Genomic DNA, 23,226 nt, shown 5'->3' with positions numbered 1-23,226 from the left:
GGGTGAAATCTGTGTCAGGATGTCCAAAATGAATGTTCATGTTATGTCCACAGACACAAACATTTCACATTTCTCCATTCTGATTACCAATAGGTTGAATGTCACAAAAATAATGTTATAATAAAAAGCAACATATATAAAAAATCCATTAGAAGTGGTAATTCCCAGGAAACCACTTTTTAACCACGATTTAAATTCTACACAACGTGTTTGCTGCTACAGGATATTGGAAATTTTGGCAGACAGTTTCATCCAAAGCAATGCGTGAGATTCAAGATATACATTTAATCAGTCTCTGTGTCCCTTTGGGATTGAACCCATGACCTATGTGCATCCAACACAACACAACAATTGAGCTACAGGAACACTAGTCACATTTTTTGCTGCGTACCGTGTAGACTGATGTTTAGTGTTTAATGCACAGACACAGACAATTTGCATTCCTCTGTTCATCGCCATTACATGTTGTGCAGTGAACAACTTTTCCTGTCAAAAGAAATGGTCAGAAAATTGTCCCTATAGCGGTTACTGGGGTGGTACCCTTTTAAAAAGTATACCTGAAGATATCATATTATCTCAGATATACATATTGGTACCAAACAGTTCCTATCAATAGTTCAAATGCTACCAGCATGGGAAAAGTTTGGATCATTTATGAATATTTCAGTATTTCATAATGTACATTTGCAATGCTATTGTATATTCACTACTTGCTACATACACTCACCTAAAGGATTATTAGGAACACCATACTAATCCTGTGTTTGACCCCCTTTCACCTTCAGAACTGCCTTAATTCTATGTGGCATTGATTCAACAAGGTGCTGAAAGCATTCTTTAGAAATGTTGGCCCATATTGATAGGATAGCATCTTGCAGTTGATGGATATTTGTGGGATGCACTTCCAGGGCATGAAGCTCCCGTTCCACCACATCCCAAAGATGCTCTATTGGGTTGAGATCTGGTGACTGTGGGAGCCATTTTAGTACAGTGAACTCATTGTCATGTTCAAGAAACCAATTTGAAATGATTCGAGCTTACACAATGGTCATAATAGGATGGACATGGTCAGAAACAATGCTCATGTAGGCTGTGGCATTTAAACGATGCCCAATTGGCACTAGGGGGCCTAAAGTGTGCCAAGAAAATATCCCCCCTACCATTACACCACCACCACCAGCCTGTACAGTGGTAACAAGGCATGATGGATCCATGTTCTCATTCTGTTTATACACCAAATTCTGACTCTACCATCTGAATGTCTCAACAGAAATCGAGACACATCAGACCAGGCAACATTTTTCCAGTTTTCAACTATCCAATTTTGGTGAGCTTGTGCAAATTGTAGCTTCTTTATCCTATTTGTAGTGGAGATGAGTGGTACCCGGTGGGGTCTTCTGCTGTTGTAACCCACCCGCCTCAAGGTTGTGCATGTTGTGGCTTCACAAATGCTTTGCTGCATACCTCGGTTGTAACGAGTGGTTATTTCAGTAAAAGTTGCTCTTCTATCAGCTTGAATCAGTTGCTCCATTCTCCTCTGACCTTTTTGCATCAACAAAGCATTTTCGCCCACAGGACTGCCGCATACTGGATGTTTTCCCTTTTCACACCATTCTTTGTAAACCCTAAAAATGGTTGTGCATGAAAATCCCAGTAACTGAGCAGATTGTGAAATACTCTGACCGGCCCGTCTGGCACCAACAACCGTGCAACGCTCAAAATTGCTTAAATCCCCTTTCTTTCCCATTCTAACATTCAGTTTGGAGTTCAGGAGACCAGGACCACAGCCCTAAATGCATTGAAGCAACTGCCATGTGATTGGTTGATTAGATAATTGCATTACTGAGAAATTGAACAGGTGTTCCTAATAATTTTTAAGGTGAGTGTACATATATTTGACACATTTTTGCACAGTAACTTTTTCAATGTGTTCATTCACTTTTCTCTCGAATGATGTTGGATGTTACATGGGATATTACAGCACCTGCTTCTTCCCACACTATCAGATCTAAGATAGAGAAGACTCTGACCGATTTACCACGTCTGCACAATCTGGCCGGTATCCTAGAAAATCCCAGCATGCAAGCGCGCGTCCTTGAAATTAGATTCCAAGGAATATTTTTTCATTCATCTAGAATGTGCTTCTGGAGTCATGGATGCCATGCTGTGACCTGGGCTAACTATAAAGCCAGAATACATTAACCACAGAGGTCATTTCCCAACACCCACCATACAAGGTTTTATTAAAAAACAGTGACATCATCAACAGAGTTTCTTTTCAAAGGAACTTGAAGTCATGCATTTTTATAAGTAATTGCATTCCTCGGGATTCCAACCCACGATGCAATCCTCTAACAATTGAGCTACAGGAATATTCACAAAAACCCCACTAGTGTGATATTTTAGCCACAAGACATACTTGCACTTTTCTCTGTACTAAAACAACACAAATCACTGTGACTAATCTTCAGTGTCAATAATCCTGAGAAATCAGACTATTATTACCCAAGCCTGTCAAACAGCTGGGGGCTAAACACTTTTTGTATTCTCATAATCTCACCCGGTGAACAAAACGAAACGGAAATAACAAGTATGCAAATATTTAATGTTTGCTGCTGAGAGCGCAGCCCACAAAAGTTCCCACAGTAGTGCAGAACATGCTGAACCGAAATTGTCAGGAAGAACTCATTATTTATTTTTGTTTAATTACAGTATGATGAGATTATAACTCACCCGTGCTTTTTATTAAACTGAAAGGTGGACTCGATGAACAACGTCTCTCTATTACACCTGCTGAAATCTGTTAAAATTAGCAACTTAATAGCAGTCGCTTGGCTGAAAGGTCCTTTGGGGACCCAGAAATGGTTTTGCAATAGCTGCAAGGAACCCTTATAGCACCTGGGTCATTCTATAATTGTGGTCATGTCCGTGAAGTATATCTTTAATATATTTTCATCAATATAAAGCCACAATGCTTAATTTGCTAGTACAAAATTATATTTCTAATCACACCTAAAGCCATAACCTATGTTAAAAAATGATGCTCATATCACATAAAACACATAAAAAAGATTATCCGTTCTGTCCTTTGTCCCTCAAGGTATTTTTCATTCAAAACGGCATATACAAATTTAAGGTTATTCGAGAAAAGTGATGAATATTTAGCTACTTTTGTGAAAATACCTCTAAATAAATTTCCAACATGTTTTAATGATTAAAGTTTTATTTGGGTAATTGGATACAGAATCTGTCAATCGGGTTACTATTTAAATTCAAGGTATTTTTCAAGCTATGAACAAATATTTATTTTGTCAGTAACATAGTTGACTGGAATATACAGGTAGGCCTAACATCTGCTTTTTGAATACAAAACCCGATAACCCTGAGCTTGGCTAATAGAATAAGTTCTTGCTTTTAAGGGTTTTACGTAAGGTTTGGGTTTTTGGGGAAAAGGAAAACTGTTTTGGTCAAATGCCAAATGTACCCCTAATTATGGAATGACCCACCTCTATTTAGGACTGTTTAGAGAAAATGAAATCACAACGATGGTGATTGGCTGATGCCACCACAAAATATACACAAACATATATGTGATGTCCATTTGATGTTTTCCAGATCCAACCAGAGCCAAGGTTTATCGAGGCTGTGCTATATCGTGAACGTGAATAAGTCACAGCTGAAGGGCGTTGTTAAGCACGATGTGAAGCAGAGTGCCCCTCAGCTATGATTTATTCAAAATATAGCACTAGCCTCGAGTACCTTATTTCTTTATAAAACGGTTACCACATAATCCTGCTGAAAAGACCAGATAAAACCAACCTAAGCTGGTTGGCTGGTTTAAGCTCATCTCCCAACCTGGTTTTATCTGGTTAAGCTTGTGTAGCAGGGGTTTTGGAGACTTTTGAGCTGGTCATAGCTGGTCAGGCTGGAAGACCAGATGACCCACCAGCTTGACGAAGCTGGAAGCTTGGCTATGCTGGTTGGCTGGTCTTAGCTGGTTTAAGATGGAAGTAGCTGGTTTTAGCTGGTCCTCCTAGCCTGAAAAAGTTGGTGGGTCAGGTGGTTTTAGCTGATGGGTCAGCTGGTCTTCCGGCCTGACAGGCTAATGGGGCATACACACCAAACGCAAGTTCAACGTTTTGTGCGAGTAGATTACATACAAAGTCAATGCAAAGATGGTATCAGATGCGTCCTCGTGCAGGACAATGCAAATGACGCGAAAAGGGCGGCGCGATTGCCGTGAAAAATTTGCATGACACAAAGTTACATCCCGCGAGTAATCTAGAGCGAGCAACGCTATGCTACGCGTTTGGTGTGTATGTAGCATTAGACCAGCTTTACTAGCTAAAAAAGTGACCAAAACCCCTCTAAAACTAGCCAGCTTATCTAGCTAAAACCAGACTGAGAACCAGTTTAGGCTGATTTTAGCTGGTCTTTTCATAAGGAATACAAACTTTCATGAAGTAAAATCCCTAAGAAGACTTCCTTGTGTTGGAAAAATAGTCCCTAACTGACTGACAGCAACAGACTGTGTTTACGTTGCTAGGGGTGGTTGCTAAGGGTGCTGCAGTGATACCATAGACCAGGGGTTCCCAAACTTTTTTTCCTGCGCACCCCCAATCCCCACTTCAAAATGAAAAAAAAAAAAATGCTAAAAAGATTTGTTTTTAAAGACTCATGTTTAATCATGCGCAAATAACCAGGGGGCGGTTGCAACAGCCGGACGTTAAAAAGTTGGGTGTAAGTCCTAAATCGAGCTTAGCTACGTCTGACATTGTGAAAAATATTTACGCGTGTTGCACCATCTGAAACTACGACCAGATGCAGCTACGCTCAGCGTAGATGATGCGCGCCCCCGTGTATGCGTTTAACCACTGTGATATTTAGATGCAATTCAAGTTTACTATGGTAAAAAACGTACACTTACTGCCATTAATAGATGATATATGAGAGTTTCTTCATGTTTACCAGTGCGCTCTCCTTCTAGATACGTGCGTAACGTGGACACCCATCATTCACGAAAGCCTTTACTGTTCGCACAAAAGGTGTATAATAGTTTGCAGATTCATTATAGCAGCTCAAGTTTAAAACAAAATTAAATGAAAGCTTTTAATAAGTTCTGTACAGTGTCTTTGTAAGTATTTATGTATTTTATTATATAATTCACTGGCGGTCTCTTTATCATGCATGAAAACACATTGCTCGCGTATCCTGTGCATTAGACGTGCCCATGTCTTGTCACATTTCATTATTTCTATTTTTGCCATAAAAAAGTCTCCCTCTCTTGGTCCCTCTCCTCCTTCGTGACTTTATCATAAGACGTCCCACACTTGACAGTTTCCCTGATTTCAGCCAGTTAAGCATATTTATTACACGGCTCTCTGGAATGCTTGATTCTGATTGGTCAGTTGAGACATTTGCAGGTTCGTTCTTTTCAAATAATAACCGCTCCAAAGTAATAACGCATAGCCGGTACTACTTGTATGTTTAAAATCCCTCCGCGACAATAAAGATTACCGTTTGGCGCCATCTTGTGACAAACACTGGACAACCACATTGGTACTATATCGTTTTGCGGAAAGATAAGAATGTTTATTTAAAAACAAATATGCCAATAAAATGTTTCAAATTCATATTCATGTCCAGTTTTTTCCTTATGTGGCAAATAGCCATGTAATAAGCGGGATAATGTACAGGCAGCCTGTAGTTATCGCAAAAATGCACCCCCTGGTGGCAGCTCGCGTTCGTAGTGTCCATGACATCACCCATATGTTTGTGAAGAGCTTTTTTAAAGCTTAAAGTAGGTGGTGCCTGCCGTCGCCATCTTGGCCGCGCGTCACTGTGCATCACTAGTGGATAACCGAAAATGGGTAAGAGGTGGGACGTGGGCGAATCGGTGGGTGGTTGCTGAAACCACGCCCGCCGAGCTTGACTCTAGTGACAGCAGTGGCAGTTCACCCATCACTCAAGTGGCCACGCCCTAAATTATGCAGAACTTTAAGGCTTAATATAATTTAAACGGATGAGTTACAAAAAAATTCACCCCCCTCACAGTTGTCATGAAGGGCAAAATTAGCTATATAGACCAAAAACACTTTTTGTACCAGGCTGTAAACAAAAAAAATAAATTTTAACTGTATATAAATTTTAAGGGAGTATGGTAAATGACTCCCTTTTGGAGCCAGCCTCTAACGGACCATCAATGAAATGTAGTTTTAGTCACTTCCGTATTTGCTTCATCAGAGTTTGGAAGGTTGCTCCTCGAGTGATACACAGAATAGCTGTGCAGCGGTCATAGCTGTGTTCTATCATAACTAAAACACAACTATTGACCAATCAGAATCATGGACTGGAACTAACCATTTTATAATGTAATATATACAGTACATGATGTATATGTTGCTTTTTTGTCAGGATTCAGAAGCAAATCTGATTTACATCAAACTAACATTAACCACCTGCTTAATGGCTAGCTTTACACCTGATGACTCCATTCTCTGTGCACTCATATGAAAATGCTTGTGTGAATTTGGTGCAGGGGATGTTTTAAAGATTTAATTGGTCGTCAGCAACCCTCCTCTGACACTATGTGAACTGACAGACTAAGACCGCTGGGAACAAGCACATCCGAAAGAAATTACTTTTCACCAAATCTTCATTTGACAAGTGACAAATTAGCCTTTTGAGAGATGTTCTGAAGCCATTATGGCGGTTCTCGCATCCCGAGGGGCCGCACTGACGTTTACCCCACACATCTACATCCAACTTTTTGTAAAGTCGCATTACACAGCGAGACAACTTGATTGCGACTTTTCGTTAATTTTCAACCATCCAGAAGAACTCTTTTCATATACGAACAGCCTTTGAGGATTTGTAAAGTGCTGCTGTTCAACACTTGCTAATACGTGTTGACTTCAAAGTGACTAATGCGATAAAAAAAGAACTGAGATTTTTTTTCAATCAATGTGTGAAAGACTCTGTTGATACCTCATAAACCAGCTAATTTTAATAGGGGGTCCTTAGGAGCCTGTTTTGGATCCAAAAAAGTTTAACCATTTACAGCAAGAATGATCTATTTTAGCACACTGACTGGGCTAATTAGGCAAATCAACTCCCACACAGCTGGTTTTTGGCTACATGTACCAGCGACACCCCTACATATATGATGCTGTGTGACAAACCTGACCTTTGTCCTAATACGCCTCTGAGGTCCAAATATGAACTCTTTTGGTGCAAAGGTGTACTTTTCGAAAGGATACTGGGCTGGCCCAGTGACAGCTAGGGACAATTTTTTTTACCATTTTCTTTGACAGTGCATATTCTCTCCCTGATGTCCGACATACATCTTCCTAGATGTAAACAATATTGCATATTATATACAAATTGAAAAATACCCCTTTGATCTCGATTTAAGGACAGTCATCGTCAGGTATAGGAAGTTCACATCACTTAGTTTAAAATTAGAGTTACAGAATCTCCAGTCTTGTGACTGTCACTTAGCAAATGTTGAAGTCTCACTTCTGTGTCACCTGTGATATTCTGACACCTAGTATTGCTGGCAGTGATTAATGTAAGGTTAAATACTCTTGGGTTAGACAAGCCGCCACATTTGCTAAGTTGCTGAACCGTCACTTTCGTTGAGCATGAAAGCTCCCAAACTGTGTAAAACCCAGAGCCACTCTGGTTTGCCATTATTCATTTAAATTATATGCATGCAAGACGGTCTGTTATGCAAATGACACCTCCAATAAAATTCATATTTTATAACTAGATTACAGAGCGGAAACCAGACGTTGAACACTGAGAGCTTTTCTGAAATCTAAAAATAGGTTATGATCATCATACATTATTATATTAACTGTATTTTTTGATTGTAGTAATAAAACACAAAGCAATTAAATCTGTTTCTGGATAAACAATTCAGACTCTCGAATAATGTGTACTAATATTAGTAGTGCATATGCTATAAGGCCGATGTCACTGTTACCATTTGTCACATTTGGATTAGGGGTAAAGTTTTCGTAATTGGTTTTTTAACCCTCTTTGTTACAATGAGTGAATGAAAGTCATCCCTGCTAGAGTCAAAATAAAGTCATTTGACAATTCCCAACAGTCAACAGATGTCAAAGTGGATTTTCTTTGGGATAGAGGGTGATGAAGATAGGGTGACCATACGTACCATTCTTCCCGGGCGAGTCCTGGCCAGATTTCGGTGTGTCTTCCGGAAATCTTTTTGTTTTTGACCGCATACGCTATTCAGTTAAAAATATAAGACATACAATCGTAGTTTCATTCTTACCTTACCTTTTCTGAAATAATAATCCTTTATGACGTATGTGGTTGACAAATACGACTTCCAGAAGACGCACAGAAATCCTGGCCAGGACGCGTCCGGGAAGAATGGCACCCTACTGAAAAAAAAAACTAATTTGAGTAAAGAACAGACTGACCTCTATGGTCCTGTTTTTAATTTGCAATTTCTCAATACTCAATAATGCTGGGTACACACCGAAATATTTTTTACATCTTATAAGATTTTCAAAATGTGATAGACCACAAACATGAGGTTAAAAAATCCTAGATTTAACCATTTGCTCCTATAGTGTGTGATGTGCCATGATGTGTCAAAGGCAACACACTACACACGAGCAGATTTTCAACCAGAGTCTCGACTATGAACACAGGAAATCTCACAAAATCTCGCAAGACTTCAGAATGAGCATGGCGGACGATATGCAGAAAGAAATTTCAATGACGGTGTTTGGAATGATTTTCACAGAAAATTTAAGGGAAAAAAAGAAAAGGGTTTGGGTGAAGTCGTGGAGACAGCGGGAACACTTCACTTTGCATCAACTTCACTTTGTGCTGCGCCATGACTGCTTCCGTCTTACATCATCTCGCTTTCTGATTGGATATTGTTTCGTTTTACGTGATAATCTCAAGAGCGTGCGCACGTTTGTCCTCGGGGTTCCCCCCACACATCAGGATTTCTGATCGTAAATATTAAACATGTTTAATATTTACGTTTCGTGATCGGTGCAGCTTCGACGTTCTTCCGATCAGGTTTGAACACTTTTAAAGAGCACCAATTATGCTAATAAATTAGCACGTTAGCACGTTATTGTAATATCCCATAGTACATACATGTTATTAAAACTTGAACTAATGCACTGTGAGTCTTATAAATTGCTTACATACCTCACCGATTTCTGCATGTCTGGAAAACGCTCGGATTTAGTTCCTGTCTCCGCCTCCCAAAATGTCTAGTGTATTCGGATTGGTCAGATGACTACTCAACTGTTATTGGTCAACTGGGTTCGGCGTGTGTTTGAAAGGTTACGCCCCTGACTACGCGTGGGTTTTCCGGTTCTGACTGAGAGTCACAGGCAACGTAAACAAGCGCTATATTTCTCTATAAACGATGGTGTCTGTACTGCCTTACCACTTCAAGCTCGATCCAGAGAGTTCAGACGGCCGTTACGATATAAACGATCTCCGTCAATGAACGCGATTGGATTTAACTTTTTTAGGTGTCCTTAGCTCTGCCAGAATGCTAAACGAAGACGAAAATGTGTTGCAAAGACATCCAAAAGGTAATTATAACGTACTACATTACTGTGCAAACTATATGGAAACACCAAATGTAGCACACAGAAAGTATTTGTTGAAATGATTATAAAACTATTTCATTTGTTAACATTATTTTACTATAGTAAACTTTATTATAAAAGACCGCTTACATACTATATTACTGTGCAAACTATATGGAAACACCAAATGTAGCACATAGAAAGTATTTGTTTAAATGATTATAAAACTATTTCACTTATTAACATTATTTTACTATAGTAAACTTTATTATAAAAGACTGTTACATACTATATTACTGTGCAAACTATATGGAAACACCAAATGTAGCACAAAGAAAGTATTAATTGAAATGAATGTTCTACATTATTTCACTATGGTAAACTTTTTAATGTAAGACTGCTTACTTATAAGTGCTATGTTTTTACTTATTAGGTTTTAAGGAGAATGCAACATGTTCCAGGGCCTCTTACCTGCGTGATTCATCATCCAGGTTTTGCACAAATTGTCTAAATCCCTACACACAGAACATTTATTGTACCGACTATAAGCCTTTGAGGTGCAGGACTAGAGTAAGTTTTATTACATTTTTAAACCAATAACACTAAAGTATCATTATAGTAACAAAGTACCCAAAAGAACAAAAGATGTAACTTTAAAGAAAATATAATAGTCAGTCAAAAGTTTTTTTTATTTATTACAAATATATATTTAAATGTTAAACAATATATAAATAAACATACTTTAGTAACCATATTGTGCTCTTGTTTCAAAAATTGTTCAATTCATTTCTTACAGCTATCTATTCAGATAAATGGCATATCAAAGCTTTGTCAGCTGGTGCTATTTAAGACGACACTATAAGGTTATCATCCCGTCGTGTGTTGTTCTCCAGATACGCTTGGAGCTTCCTGATCAGATCGGTCACAATTTTGGCTTTCGACGACCCCTGCACTGAAGATGGCATGCAATCACGTCCTCCTTTGAAGGTCTCTCAAACTGTGATGCCAGGTCCATTGGAATCGGGGTTTCCTTCAGCTTATCTTCAAATACCTCATCAAACACAAGCCTGATCACATCCTCCACATAACTGTAGAAATATTGCAGTCAATAAATCTTTTGTTTTGATAATTTATTTCCCTGCTTCATACATTAAGTTTTTAATTATGAATGTATTTGAAATAAAACATTACTGCTTACGGTATGTCACTTGTGTGTTTTGGGAACATAGCCTTGTACTTTCCCTCTCCTGCTTTTGTTACGGCTTGGTGACATTGTAATGGATGGCTGCAAGGTACAAATACCTGTAAAATATAAACAAGCAATTAATTTATTGTAAAAGTAAATACTACTTTATTTAACACAGTTACTAAAATACTTAAATACCTGCACAGCATTCCAATAAATGAGAAAATTTTTTTTTGCTGCAAATCTGAAATCTCAGGCTACGGACGGCAAAGGCATCCACTGATGATGGTGATGGAAACATTGTGAAACGATGCTACTGCCTGGGTTCCTATTATTATGCAGAGAAAAAAAACTTTATACATCTAAGACTGGTAGTGGTTTCACTAGCTAAATACATCATATGTGTTACACACCTTTGCTCCTCATATGCCAGTCTGACTCCTTGTACTGTGTGTAATGATGTTGCATGTTTGCATACAGTGTAGAAGGATGTGTCCAGCTGCGAATCTAGGATATAGACAAATAAAACAAACATGTATTCAGTCAAAAAGACATATTATAACAATAGAGTACAACGACTATAACTCGTTAGACTATTCATTAAAACGTAAATGTATTACATATTACATGGCCCAACATTAGCAACACACATTACGTGTTTACTTCGTTTCAAAATCTAAGAAAGCTTCAAGTAAATACAACAGTAAAATACATATAACTTTAAACAAATCATCTGTACTTAGAGTTTCTTGAGTTTGATCATGAGAACAAATTTTACCGGTAACAGTTTAGCTGGTATTTGTATTTATCTTAGCAACTTAGCAAGTTTGTAAACATGTCTAAACCAACATAGATAAAAAAAAAACGATAGTCTGCATAATTCAACATACACGTGTGTAAATATGGTACGTTGTTTATGAAATACAGTATTACAACACAAAACAATTAGCTTGCAAGCTTAGCTCTACACGCACATTATGTTAATCTCCGGTTACCGGTTACGTAATGTACAGTAAAAGGCAAATAATAAACGTGAATACTTACAGCCTGTGATCCAGAAGTGCACAGTAATCCAACTTTCAATAGGAGACTTCGCGCAAATCCAGCTTCGGTTCATGAGAAGCAGTTATTGTGAAAACTCCGTGAACAACTTCTGACTGGATTTTTCCGGAACCGTATTAAACATGATGTCCTCTGTGGAAGTCCATAAAGTGCTATTTTGCCCTCGCATCTAAAGAGACAGCGTCTACTCGAGAGATTTAATCGCTTAAACAATGAAACAAGAGTTTGCAAACAGAGTCAAAGCAGGAGCTCACAACCTCCGCCATTTTAGCTCTCTTCTGACTCGGCGCTCCCCACCCCCGTCTTTGAGGGCGTACCCAAGCAAAGCAGAGAGGGCTGAACTATGATAATGTTGGTCTTATCTACGTCACCAATCCCAGGAAGTAAACTGTTGCCTACAATCCGAGTGTTTTTTGTAGTCCTCGAACGTTAGAGACGATAACTCGCGTCATCGTTTTCTTTGAGGTATGTACTTTTTGAATATCGTTAGCATGTACTAATGCACACTTACACACAAAAGGATGTTTAAAAACGTGTATCCCATAATAGGTGCTCTTTAACACACCTACCACCAAGGGAAAATCTGATAAGATAATCTGTAGAACCATCAAGATAATTGAGACATAGCTGGGATTGTCGGAAGGGGGGAAACTGGCCCAAAATCAGCTCGATTATCTTTTGTACCCAGCACAACCTGAAGTTCAAAATAGTCACCTATGACACAAATATCACAGGTAAGTCTCAAAAGTTTTACTGACCTTATTATAAAAAATTATTTACTAAACAAACCTGTGTTATGTGAAGGCCTAATTGTTTGTATAAATATTAATATAGGCCGACCCTTACAAAAGTTAACCATGTTTTTTTTTGTGGTAAAAGTGTAGTAACCATGTTTTTGGTGTAGGCTAATAATTACTATTATCAAAACTAGAGTTTTACTACAGTAACCATGTTTTTTTTAACTGTAGTAAAACCATGGTTAATATTTGTAATTGCTCAATCTCTTTTTAATGGCTCAACGTTTCCCCATGGATTATCAATATTTAACTAGATTTTAATTTCTTAAGAAAAGCAGCAAAAAAAAGAGTTTAAGTTTCAAGCAGTTCCAATCACACAAAATGTTAAAATGTCAAAATGTATACCACACTAACATAATGAAACTGAGGAACGATGCAGTGGCTACTTTCTGGGAGAGCATGCAGTATCGGTTTCCTGATAAAGGTGGCTAGCTGGTTTAATAAATGTATTAAAACAGATCAATTGCAATTCTGAATGCAAATATTACAATAAGACATAAATATTTGGTCGCTATCAATAAATGCACTTACATTTTTGTTTGATTTTTCGCGCTTAGTTCTGTTCACTCTTCTCCTCTGCAGTCTGCACTATCATATCTAACAGAACTAACCGGGACTACATGTTTGAGCGGTTTGTCATAATATCCCTCCGCATTATCGGATGTGTGACGATGGCGCGGATGAGGTAATGCGGTTAGCTCTCATTCACAGCAGCTCAACTTGCAGGTTTAATCGAGAGTGCACTGCTGGCCAAATACAGGAATAATAATACAAACAACGAGGAGAGCTCGCAATACGTAATACAAGTAAAGTTCAAAGACGAAGTAATGAAACAAAATAAGACACAGCTGAGAGGAAGCGCGAGGTGAACAAGTCAGTCAGAAAGGTATTTAATGTAAAGTTAAGTTATTGATTCATGTTTTGGGGTATATTTTTCTAGATAAGCAGAAATGTCAGAACTTGTTAACTAACTTATATCTCTCTTTTTTTTTTGACACAGTTCTGTTTTAGTTTAATATTAAGTTACCACAGGTTTATGGCATTAACAATACCTGCAAGTAGCCTATGTTTTTGGTCACCTTGTGTAACATGAAATCAAGTGGTATTTAATTCCACTGTAAACGAAATTTTGTATAAAAATATATATTTAAACTTGTGTGCCAATTTAAAGTGCCTAAATTTACATTTGGTAAAGCTGTGAAATAAAAGTTATGTAAGGTTTTGTTTGCTTTAGTCATAAAATTTAATATTATGTGTTTTGGGAAGTGTAGGTTTCAGGTAAAATCAGCAGTTTCTTATTTGGGTCCTGGGTAAAAAAAACCTGCTCTTAAATTAAGTTGGCATTACAATTACAGTAGTTGGCATTTCTGACTGCATTGATTGGCTCAAAGTCTATTAAACTGGGTTTCTAGGTGGGTCTTAACCAACAAAGCATCTGCCAATAACATTAATGGGATTGCAAATAGAAATTAAATGTATGCTGGCAGTATAAACCTGCGTTATGAACAGCTTACATTTGTTATTGTATCTAGTGTAAGTTTAGCTCCTGCATAGCTTAGTGGTAGAGCATTGTGTTGGTAGCACAAAAGGTCATGGGTCTGACCCCAGGGAGCATACAAATAAAAAGAAATGCATACCTTGTTGTAAAATATAACTTTTTAATTGTAATTTTACTTTCCAGTCTTGCAGTTACAGTAATACACTGTAATTAGTGTTAATTTATACAATTATATTCATACATTTTTATACAATTTGCTTGTACCCCTGTGACATTGGGGTTAGGGGTTGAATTTCGTTATTGTTTTTTATCATAATTGTATGTTTTTGTCAAATTCACTTTATACGAATGCTTACAAATTAGCCAACTTGTAAAGAAACGTACAAATTTGCGGCTGGTAATTTTACCCAATTTTTTAAAGCATCATACCTTATATGCATACCATACTGCAAATTCTTGTGTCCAGCTATACCAACTTGTGACCATACTTGCATTCTTCTGCCTAATAGACAATTAAACTTATTTCCAGGTGATGTTGCAGTGGATGGCAGGTGACGTTTTGAGGGTGTCGTGATTAATGCTCTGTCAGGAGTTCAGGAGAGAAAGTGCTGAAGGCTGAGACATCTGATTTGCATATCTACTCTAAATAAAAGCTGGTGAGTCATTGCTTTCAAGAGTGTTAAGGCGCTCTGTGTGTCAAGTCCTGTTGTGCTTTATAGATATCATTATGCGCTCATGGGAATGCCACTACAGTAGATTCACGTTTACGTGGGGTATACACCAAGCACAAGAGGTGGTTGGCAGCGATGGCCACAGGCAACACATTTTGATTTCTCTGGGCTGGATGGTTTAAACTTAAAAGTTAAAATAAACAGCACACGGGCATTTCAATGCTGTTTTCTATTGTGATAGTGTTTAACCATGCAAACACCAGATCATATATTTAAAGTAATCGTTCATCCAAAAAAAATTATAAAGAAATTGAAGAGCTCAGATGAAAAGTGCATCTCTGACACGTTTTCTTGTAAATTTGTATTTTTTCTCAGTCTCCTAATTGATTATTTTGCCAGAAAATTGGTATTATTGATTAAAGGGACCCTCCACTTTTTTTAAAAATAGGCTTATTTTTCAGCTCCCCTAGAGTTAAACAATTGAATCCATTCAGCGGATCTCTGAGGCTGGCGGTAGCACTTATAGCATATCTTAGCATAATCCATTAAATCTGATTAGACCATTAGCATAATGCTCAAAAATAACCAAAGAGTTTCAATATTTTTACGGAAATTAAAAGTTGCAATTTTCTAGGTCGATATGATATTACGCAGTACCCAAAAGTAGTATTGAAAGTTACCAAGGGGACTATTTTTGGTGCTATGTAATACCATTGCGCCTCCTGCAGCCATGTTACAGCAGCAAAGTCATTGATTATTACGCCGGAATGAGAGTATAGTTCCTAGCCATATCGGCCTAGAAAATCGCAACTTTTAATTTTCCGTCAGTCTTAGTACACGATGTAACTACAGAAGAGTCAAGTTTTAAAGGTAGGGTAACAGATTTGATCCTGAAACATTTTTAGTTATGCTGGTTAAAAGTCTCCTCACATTCTGATAGCAATCACTGTGTTAAGTTGTTTAAATGTATTTGTAAAAATTTATGTCATCTGTGAAAGGCGTAGGGCCAAAAAATGTTCAACAAATCATAGATTTCGGTCCGAACGGACGTTTCCTTTTATGTCCCTCATACGTAAGCGTAATTTGAATTCCCACCGCGCAGCGAGTCTACGCAGATACCATACGTCATCGGCGCGTTCACGTGCGCTCTGTCTGTAAACAGCGAGAACAGCAAACTTTTCTGCTGAATTGACAACCTACACAGGAGCAACAAAACTAAATGGATCTTTTATAACAACAACAGCAAAAACTGCCTGGATCAGCAAGAGCAAAAACCCAAATTAACATCTGTAACTTTACTGCTTTACCGCGAGATGCAAACAGCTACAGGAGGCAAAGGGTCTGAAAGGGTCGTTGCACTGTTTATTTTGGTAAGGTAGGTACGCGATATGTTTGTATTGAGATGGATTCAGATATTCTACTTTGATGAAACGTTGTGTTGCTTATGAAATTTGTGTTCGTTTTCCGGATTAGCATAACGATATAGTTACTACGTCTACACAATCGAACGTGTGCTTAAACTAATTCTGATGTAAACCAGTTGTTTATGTTGGTTATTTTGGAAATGTTATTCACTTTGTACTGCAAAGTTTTCTCACTGGTGAATGAGACATGAGACGTGACCGTCTGATCTGTGCGTGTTCATGTGTTTGGAAAGAGGCGTGACTTTGGATGGCGATTTGACTTGAGGGTGGGATCGGGATTTCATTGCTAGGCGGCTATCGTTAGCATTTTTCAAAATGTGTTACCCTACCTTTAAATATGAAAAAAATCTAAACTCTTTGGTTATTTTTGAGCGCGATGCTAATGGTCTAATCAGATTAAATGAATTATGCTAAGCTATGCTAAAATTGGTACCGCCAGACCCAGAGATCGGATGAATGGATTCCAAAACGGTAAAACTCAATTGTTTAATTCTAGGGGAGCTGGAAAATAAACATATTTTCAAAAAAAGTGGAGTGTCTCTTTTAGCGAATTTGAAGCGATGGACGGATAAATGTATAATATGTGCCGAGAGCATTCGGTTAATAACATTATTTCATTTTTGACAGCATTTAATGGCTTTTGCATCTGAGCTCCTCAATTTCCTCAAATTCAGTTATTAGAATTTCCCCTGCTGTACGATATAAGAGTCAGGGCGAGTATATTCTGATAGATATATTTAATTTAGGGTAACTGTTCCTTTAAGGTTGCCTGAAATTGAACAACAATGCATATACAGCCTTACATATCAGTATACAGCAATATACAGTTGAGCGTACACAATGTGAATCACAGCGCCTCTTGGCCATGATTCATTACTTTACTTCTGCTATATTGCCAATGGAGTCATTCTTGGTACAGCTCACTGATAATCATGGGAAATCAACAAGCTACTCTCTTGATACTCCACCATTAAACATAAAGCACAACAGCATAACAGAAGTCTCTAAACAAGGAATGACTCACAAAAAATATTTTCAATATCTTAATTGTTTAATATCTCAGTTGTTTCATCTAGATACCAATGCGCATTTGTGGAGGGCAAATGGTGGCTTTGGCTTAAGGCTATTTTTTCCTTTAATGTTAATCCTCCTGATTAACAAACCTTAGTTATCTGACGTTTCCTATATAGTTTCAGAAAAAGGACTTAGCTTTGTCTGAAACTGTGTTTAAAACTACTAAGATCCCAAAGCAATTAAAGATCAAAGATATCAATATGATTTACTGAGCTATTTTTTTTTAGAGCTATTTAAAATACTGTTATTACTCTAAATTGTTTTTGCACTACAGTAATTATATCATTTCACAAGACAAAACAAAACATTTAATGCAAAATGTATAATTGAGATCTTTATAAAAACTTCCTCTAGGAATATAAATTATACATTAGCAGACTATAACCAGTTCATTATGTTAACTAGAGTTTTGAAAACTGGAACGTGTATTTTTCTGTTTGTATTATAAAGTTATATACGTGGCATGTAAAATAAATGCGGCATTATGATGCTGGCACGCACACTGTTTCCTCAGGGCAAGAAAATGCAGAGGTGTTTCTTCTCTCATGGGCATTTATACAAAGCCATACAATTCTTTGGCATAGATATTTTGACACATAAAACAGGAATTTAAGACACTTTATAGATGAAAAAAAAACTCTCTGCAAAAGACACATCAAAACATTTGGTCCCACTATAGAATATGTCTATATCTGAAATTGCAGGTCGAATCTAAGGGCTTTCATTGAATATGTAATACTTTTTTTAACATTAATATAATAAATGTTCTAAAAATCTAAAAATCAAAACATACAACTATACGGTTTAAGAATTGTTTATTTTTAAGCCATTTTAAAACAACTCATTTGTTTGATCTCAATTGTCTAGACTGCTTCAAGACTGTTTATGCACATGACACACCAAAGCACACCAAAGCTTTACGCCTGCGGCTGGCGTATGCTTTCAATTGTTTCCAATGGAAGCTGCATAAAAAAGCCCCCTAAGGGTTTGTGCACACCAAAACTTTTAAATGCGGCTGAAAACGCCTGGAGGACACCAAATGGCAGTTGTTTTCAGCTGAGTGCCAGCTTTCTTCAGCCGAGCGCCTTGGTAGCTATGATACTTGAGCTGTGAGCCGGTTGGTTCTTGTGATACTTGTCCCGCCCCTTCTCCACTGTGATTGGATGGCTGTGTGAGAACTGACATTGACGAGCGGAGCTGTTCACCTAAAGTTGAATATTTTTCAACTCTCGACGCTCAGTGCTGAGCGGAAAAAACGCTGAACGACGGTTTTCAGCGCGGAATAAAACTGCTAGCTGCTGGCTTATTTGAAAAACTGTGAATTTCCATTGGAATCAATTGAAAACATGCGCCGGCCGTGGGCGTAAAAGCTTTGGTGTGCACGCCCCCTAAGGGGTTGTGCACACCAAAACTTTTAAATGCGGCTGAAAACGCCTGTAGGACATCGAATGCCAGCTGTTTTTCAGCTGAAAGCTAGCTTTCTTCACCTGAGCGCTTTGGTAGATGTGATACTTTAGCTGTGAGCTGGTTGGTTGCTGTGGGAATGTCCCGCCCCTCCTCCACTGTGATTGGACGGCTGTGTGAGAACTGACATTGACGAGCGGAGCTTTTCACACAAAGTTGAATCTCTTTCAACCCTCGAGCTCAGCGCCGAAAAACCACCAACCAGCTGCTGGCTGTTTTGAAAAACGCTGTGCTTCCATTGGAATCAATTGAAAACATGCGCCGGCCGTAAAAGCTTTGGTGTGCACGCCCCCTAAGGGGTTGTGCACACCAAAACTTATAAATGCGGCTGAAAACGCCTGTAGGACATCGAATGCCAGCTGTTTTTCAGCTGAATGCCTGCTTTCTTCATCTGAGCGCTTTGGTAGCTGTGACACTTGAGCTGTGAGACGGTTGGTTGCTGTGGGAATGTCCTGCCCCTCCTCCACTGTGATTGGACGGCTGTGTGAGAACTGACATTGACGAGCGGAGCTTTTCACACAAAGTTGAATCTCTTTCAACCCTCGAGCTCAGCGCCGAAAAACCACCAACCAGCTGCTGGCTGTTTTGAAAAACGCTGTGCTTCCATTGGAAACAATTGAAAACATGCGCCGGCCGCAGGCGTAAAAGCTTTGGTGTGCACGCCCCCTAAGTCTGAGGCTGGGTTCCCAGGGAATATACAGTTTTATACCACAGGCCTGATGAATGCTTCATTCCGATTGGTTGACATTTGTTCTAACGTTGGGGATTATTTTTAGTAAACACACACTTATGTAGTTCCAGGTCTTTTGACCACATTATAGTGCCATATCACTACGCAAAGTTTAACTAAAATAGCTGAATTATTTATTTCAACAATTAAGTAAAGCATAAATATATTTGTGGTAGAGATAAAAATAAATTGAAATGATAAATTAAATAATAAAAAAGAATTAAATGAACCCTGTGCAGCAAACAACACAAGCAGCATACTCACATAATATTACTTAAACCCATCATTTTTCCTGCTCGTGTTTTAATGAAAGCAGAGGGACTTGAAGTAATCAGGACAGAAGTGGTTGAAAGTGGACCAAACAGACTCTCCTCCACTTGTGATCCGATGGACCAAAACACATCTTAATACCAAGTAAATGTGCTCTAAGATGAGATGCATAATAAATAAGTCCTACTCACAATAGCATTTTAAGGACAAAAACCTGTCAAATGTCTTAAAACACCTGAACAATATCTTATGGTGTGGTAGCCGTGGTATAAGCAGAATAAATGATTCCGTTCCGTTAATAATGCAGATCCGCGGTGTAACGAATGTCGCGTTGATGCATTACCACCTTGGGTGTGCATTATTTTCGAATAATTAAACATCCCATCGTCATCAATTATTCCTTACTTACTGTGCATTCTGGCATCTTACAATTTATTAGTCAGTCATTTTGAATAGCATCTGTCAAATGCATCAATGTAATATGCAAAATATTAATAAATAAACAGTTCAGGTTCTGCAGTGTACTTCATAAGAGATATTATTGTTCATTACTGCATGTTTGCTGTAAATGCAATAAACAACATCTTCATTAATTGAACTAATAAACCACTAATGTGAAGTGTGAAAATACAATTAGAACAAAACAGACCTTCTTGTTTTTACATCAACATCTTGCAGTCATTGCTCAGTAATGAGATAAACTGATATAAAGCGTGCGCTTTAGAGGGAACACTGGATCTCCTGAGACGCTGGCAGCCTTCTCAATTTTTAGACACGTCAAAGGAAAATTCAATTCGCTGTATTTATTCCCTTCATTTTCAAAGACTGGTGGAGATCCTTTTTAGCGAATCGACATTTTTATTGATTCACTGCCATATTCTTTCCTCATTTTAGAGGAAACATCAAACTTGTCTTTTCCCATCTTGATGTTAAAAGTTGGAAAGAGGTCTGGAGAGAGGGCACTTTTTAAGCATAGACTATAAAGATGTACGCTGGTCCCTCGAGAGAGGCTGACTCATCCAGCGAGTGCCAATGAGAGCCTGTTAGTAATATATCGATAATTCCCATGCACAGTTTGCCTTGGCGGCTTGTTATTTTAAGGGACCGCTGACACATGTTGCTATTCAAGATGTCAGGTTTGTAGCTGGCAGTCACTGACATACTATTACCAAGTGAAAAATAAACAGTACACTTATTGCTGTGAGAGATTTTCGGAGCATCTCAATGTCTTCCCCTTCTATTTTGAAGACCATAAAGTAAGCTTTTTCACTGAGTGGTTTCTATTTTATGTGTGCTTGTTCGACCCACATGGAATTGATTGATGACCCCACATCTTAACATAAATGAAACGTTTTAGTCTCTGTAGATATCTCGCATTGAGTATGAATTGAAATTAGATATTTTTGTAATAACTCATTTTGGGAATTCTTTTTTACATTTCTTGCCTCGTGTGAATGAACATGATTTCACGACTTAGAGGCTTTTGGTGCTTAAAGTTAATTTCTTAGCATTATTACAAACTTTACTGATGGCGATTCATTTACAGTGTAAATCAGACTGATTGACGGGTACAATCCTCTGATGATTCATTCAGTCTGAGATTCACAGGAAAAGCTCAAAGGATCAACCTTAGAGCTAATGAACACCAATTAGTGCAGGATGTGACTTTAAGACGCCTTTGTTTAGGTGCATACTTAGCACTTCCTAATGAAAAGTACGACCATGTGTTGAGATATCCACATAATGATGCAGATGGAGAAGACCGAGGAGACCTTTTCACACACCAATTAGACATTTCTTTAATGGCACTGTTCTATGAATACTTTTTTATAGCGGGGATAACTTGTACCTAAAGTAATTATTTCAGGAGGTTGTTAAACTTGTACGCTGCGCTGTGACGTTTTATGAAATTTCGGCGGTTTGCTGAACGGCATTTTGGGGAGGGGCGTCCTGTGCGCTGTAGCATGACACCTTGATTATCCGCTCAGACGGATGCAAACCCAAAGTGCACCCATTGGAAGATAAAATTAGGCTGATTATGCAAATAAATAACACAATGATGAAAGCCAACTAACTTTGTATGCGTGTATGACTGATCGGTCCCCATGTGTCACTGCAATGTGCCAACATCAGTGAAATGGTCAAGATTTTTGGTGGTCATTAATCCACAGTGGTACATCTAGTGACCATTTCCCACAATCCTTGTCTGTATTTAGCAGTGCGGAAAATACACATATAGTCATGTTAAGGATACACAATAACACACATGAAGATAAAAATCGATGGCGGAATGATGTAGAGGATTGGATGTTATGCTTAGTCGTGTTTGTGTTTGTGAAGGAGCAGTGTCATGGCAGGTCATCACATTCTTTGAGTGGTCACCGAAGAAAAGGCCACAAGTTATTGATTGTGTGTCACTGAATCATGATCAAAGATCGTCCAGAAACATTCCTGTGGGACTGAATGCCCTATGCCACTAGATGAGTTGAGGACTAAAGATGTGTTACTTTTGCTCAATGATAAAAATTGAGTTATTTTTAGATTTTGAAGATGCAAATTTTAAAACTTAGTCATCGTATAAAACACACTGTGACAACACCATTTAAGGTGCAGCGCAAGACTGAAATAAGTATATTTTTATCTTAAAAAATATTTATTTTTATTGCAGAAGCGTTATAAGCCACGGTTGAGAAGTTCACAGTTTTCCTAAGGAATTTGTCCTGTATGGGCTGTAAAAGGCGATATGATCAGCTGTCAATCTTAAAGGATTAGTCAATTTTCTTAAAAAAAATCCAGATAATTTACTCACCACCATGACATCCATAATGTTGATGTCTTTCTATGTTCAGTCGAGAAGAAATTATGTTTTTTAAGGAAAACATTCCAGGATTTTTCTCATTTTAATGGACTTTAATGGACCCCAACACGAAACAGTTTTAATGCAGTTTAAAATTGCAGTTTCAAAGGACTCTAAATGATCTCAAACGAGGCATAAGGGTCTTATCTAGCGAAACAATTGTCATTTTTCACAAGAAAAATAAAAGATATGCACTTTTAAACTACAACTTCTTGTCTATCTCCTGTCCTGTGATGCGCCAGCGCGACCTCATGTAATTGCGTAATGACGTAGAAAGCTCACGTGTTACATATATGAAACGTAAATTTGCAGACTATTTTAAACAGTAAACTGACACAAAGACATTAACTAGTATCATTCGACATACAACAACGTTGGAACAGTCCTCTTTCTCCACACTTGTAAACACTGGGGCGTAGTTTCGCATTCGTCAGCTGTGACCTCTTGACGTGATGACGTATTACGTGAGGTCGCGCTGGTGCATCACAGGATCGGAGATAGACGAGAAGTTGTGGTTTAAAAGTGCATATTTTTTATTTTTCTTGTCAAAAATGACAATCGTTTCGCTAGATAAGACCCTTATGCCTCGTTTGAGATCGTTTA

At 38.1% G+C, this 23,226-nt stretch overlaps 1 long non-coding RNA gene across 1 annotated transcript; it reads left to right on the top strand.

Annotated features, from left to right (window-relative positions):
* Positions 1–9,082: 9,082 nt before the first annotated feature.
* LOC141281429 (uncharacterized) lies at positions 9,083–10,623 on the top strand. The gene is made up of 3 exons (XR_012335756.1): positions 9,083–9,593; positions 10,024–10,160; positions 10,484–10,623. It is a non-coding gene; the product is annotated as an uncharacterized lncRNA (long non-coding RNA).
* The last annotated feature ends 12,603 nt before the right edge of the window (positions 10,624–23,226 follow it).

This window comes from Paramisgurnus dabryanus, chromosome 22, assembly GCF_030506205.2.
Source record: "Paramisgurnus dabryanus chromosome 22, PD_genome_1.1, whole genome shotgun sequence".
NCBI lineage: Eukaryota > Metazoa > Chordata > Actinopteri > Cypriniformes > Cobitidae > Paramisgurnus > Paramisgurnus dabryanus.
This window is presented reverse-complemented; position numbering and strand designations above follow the sequence as displayed.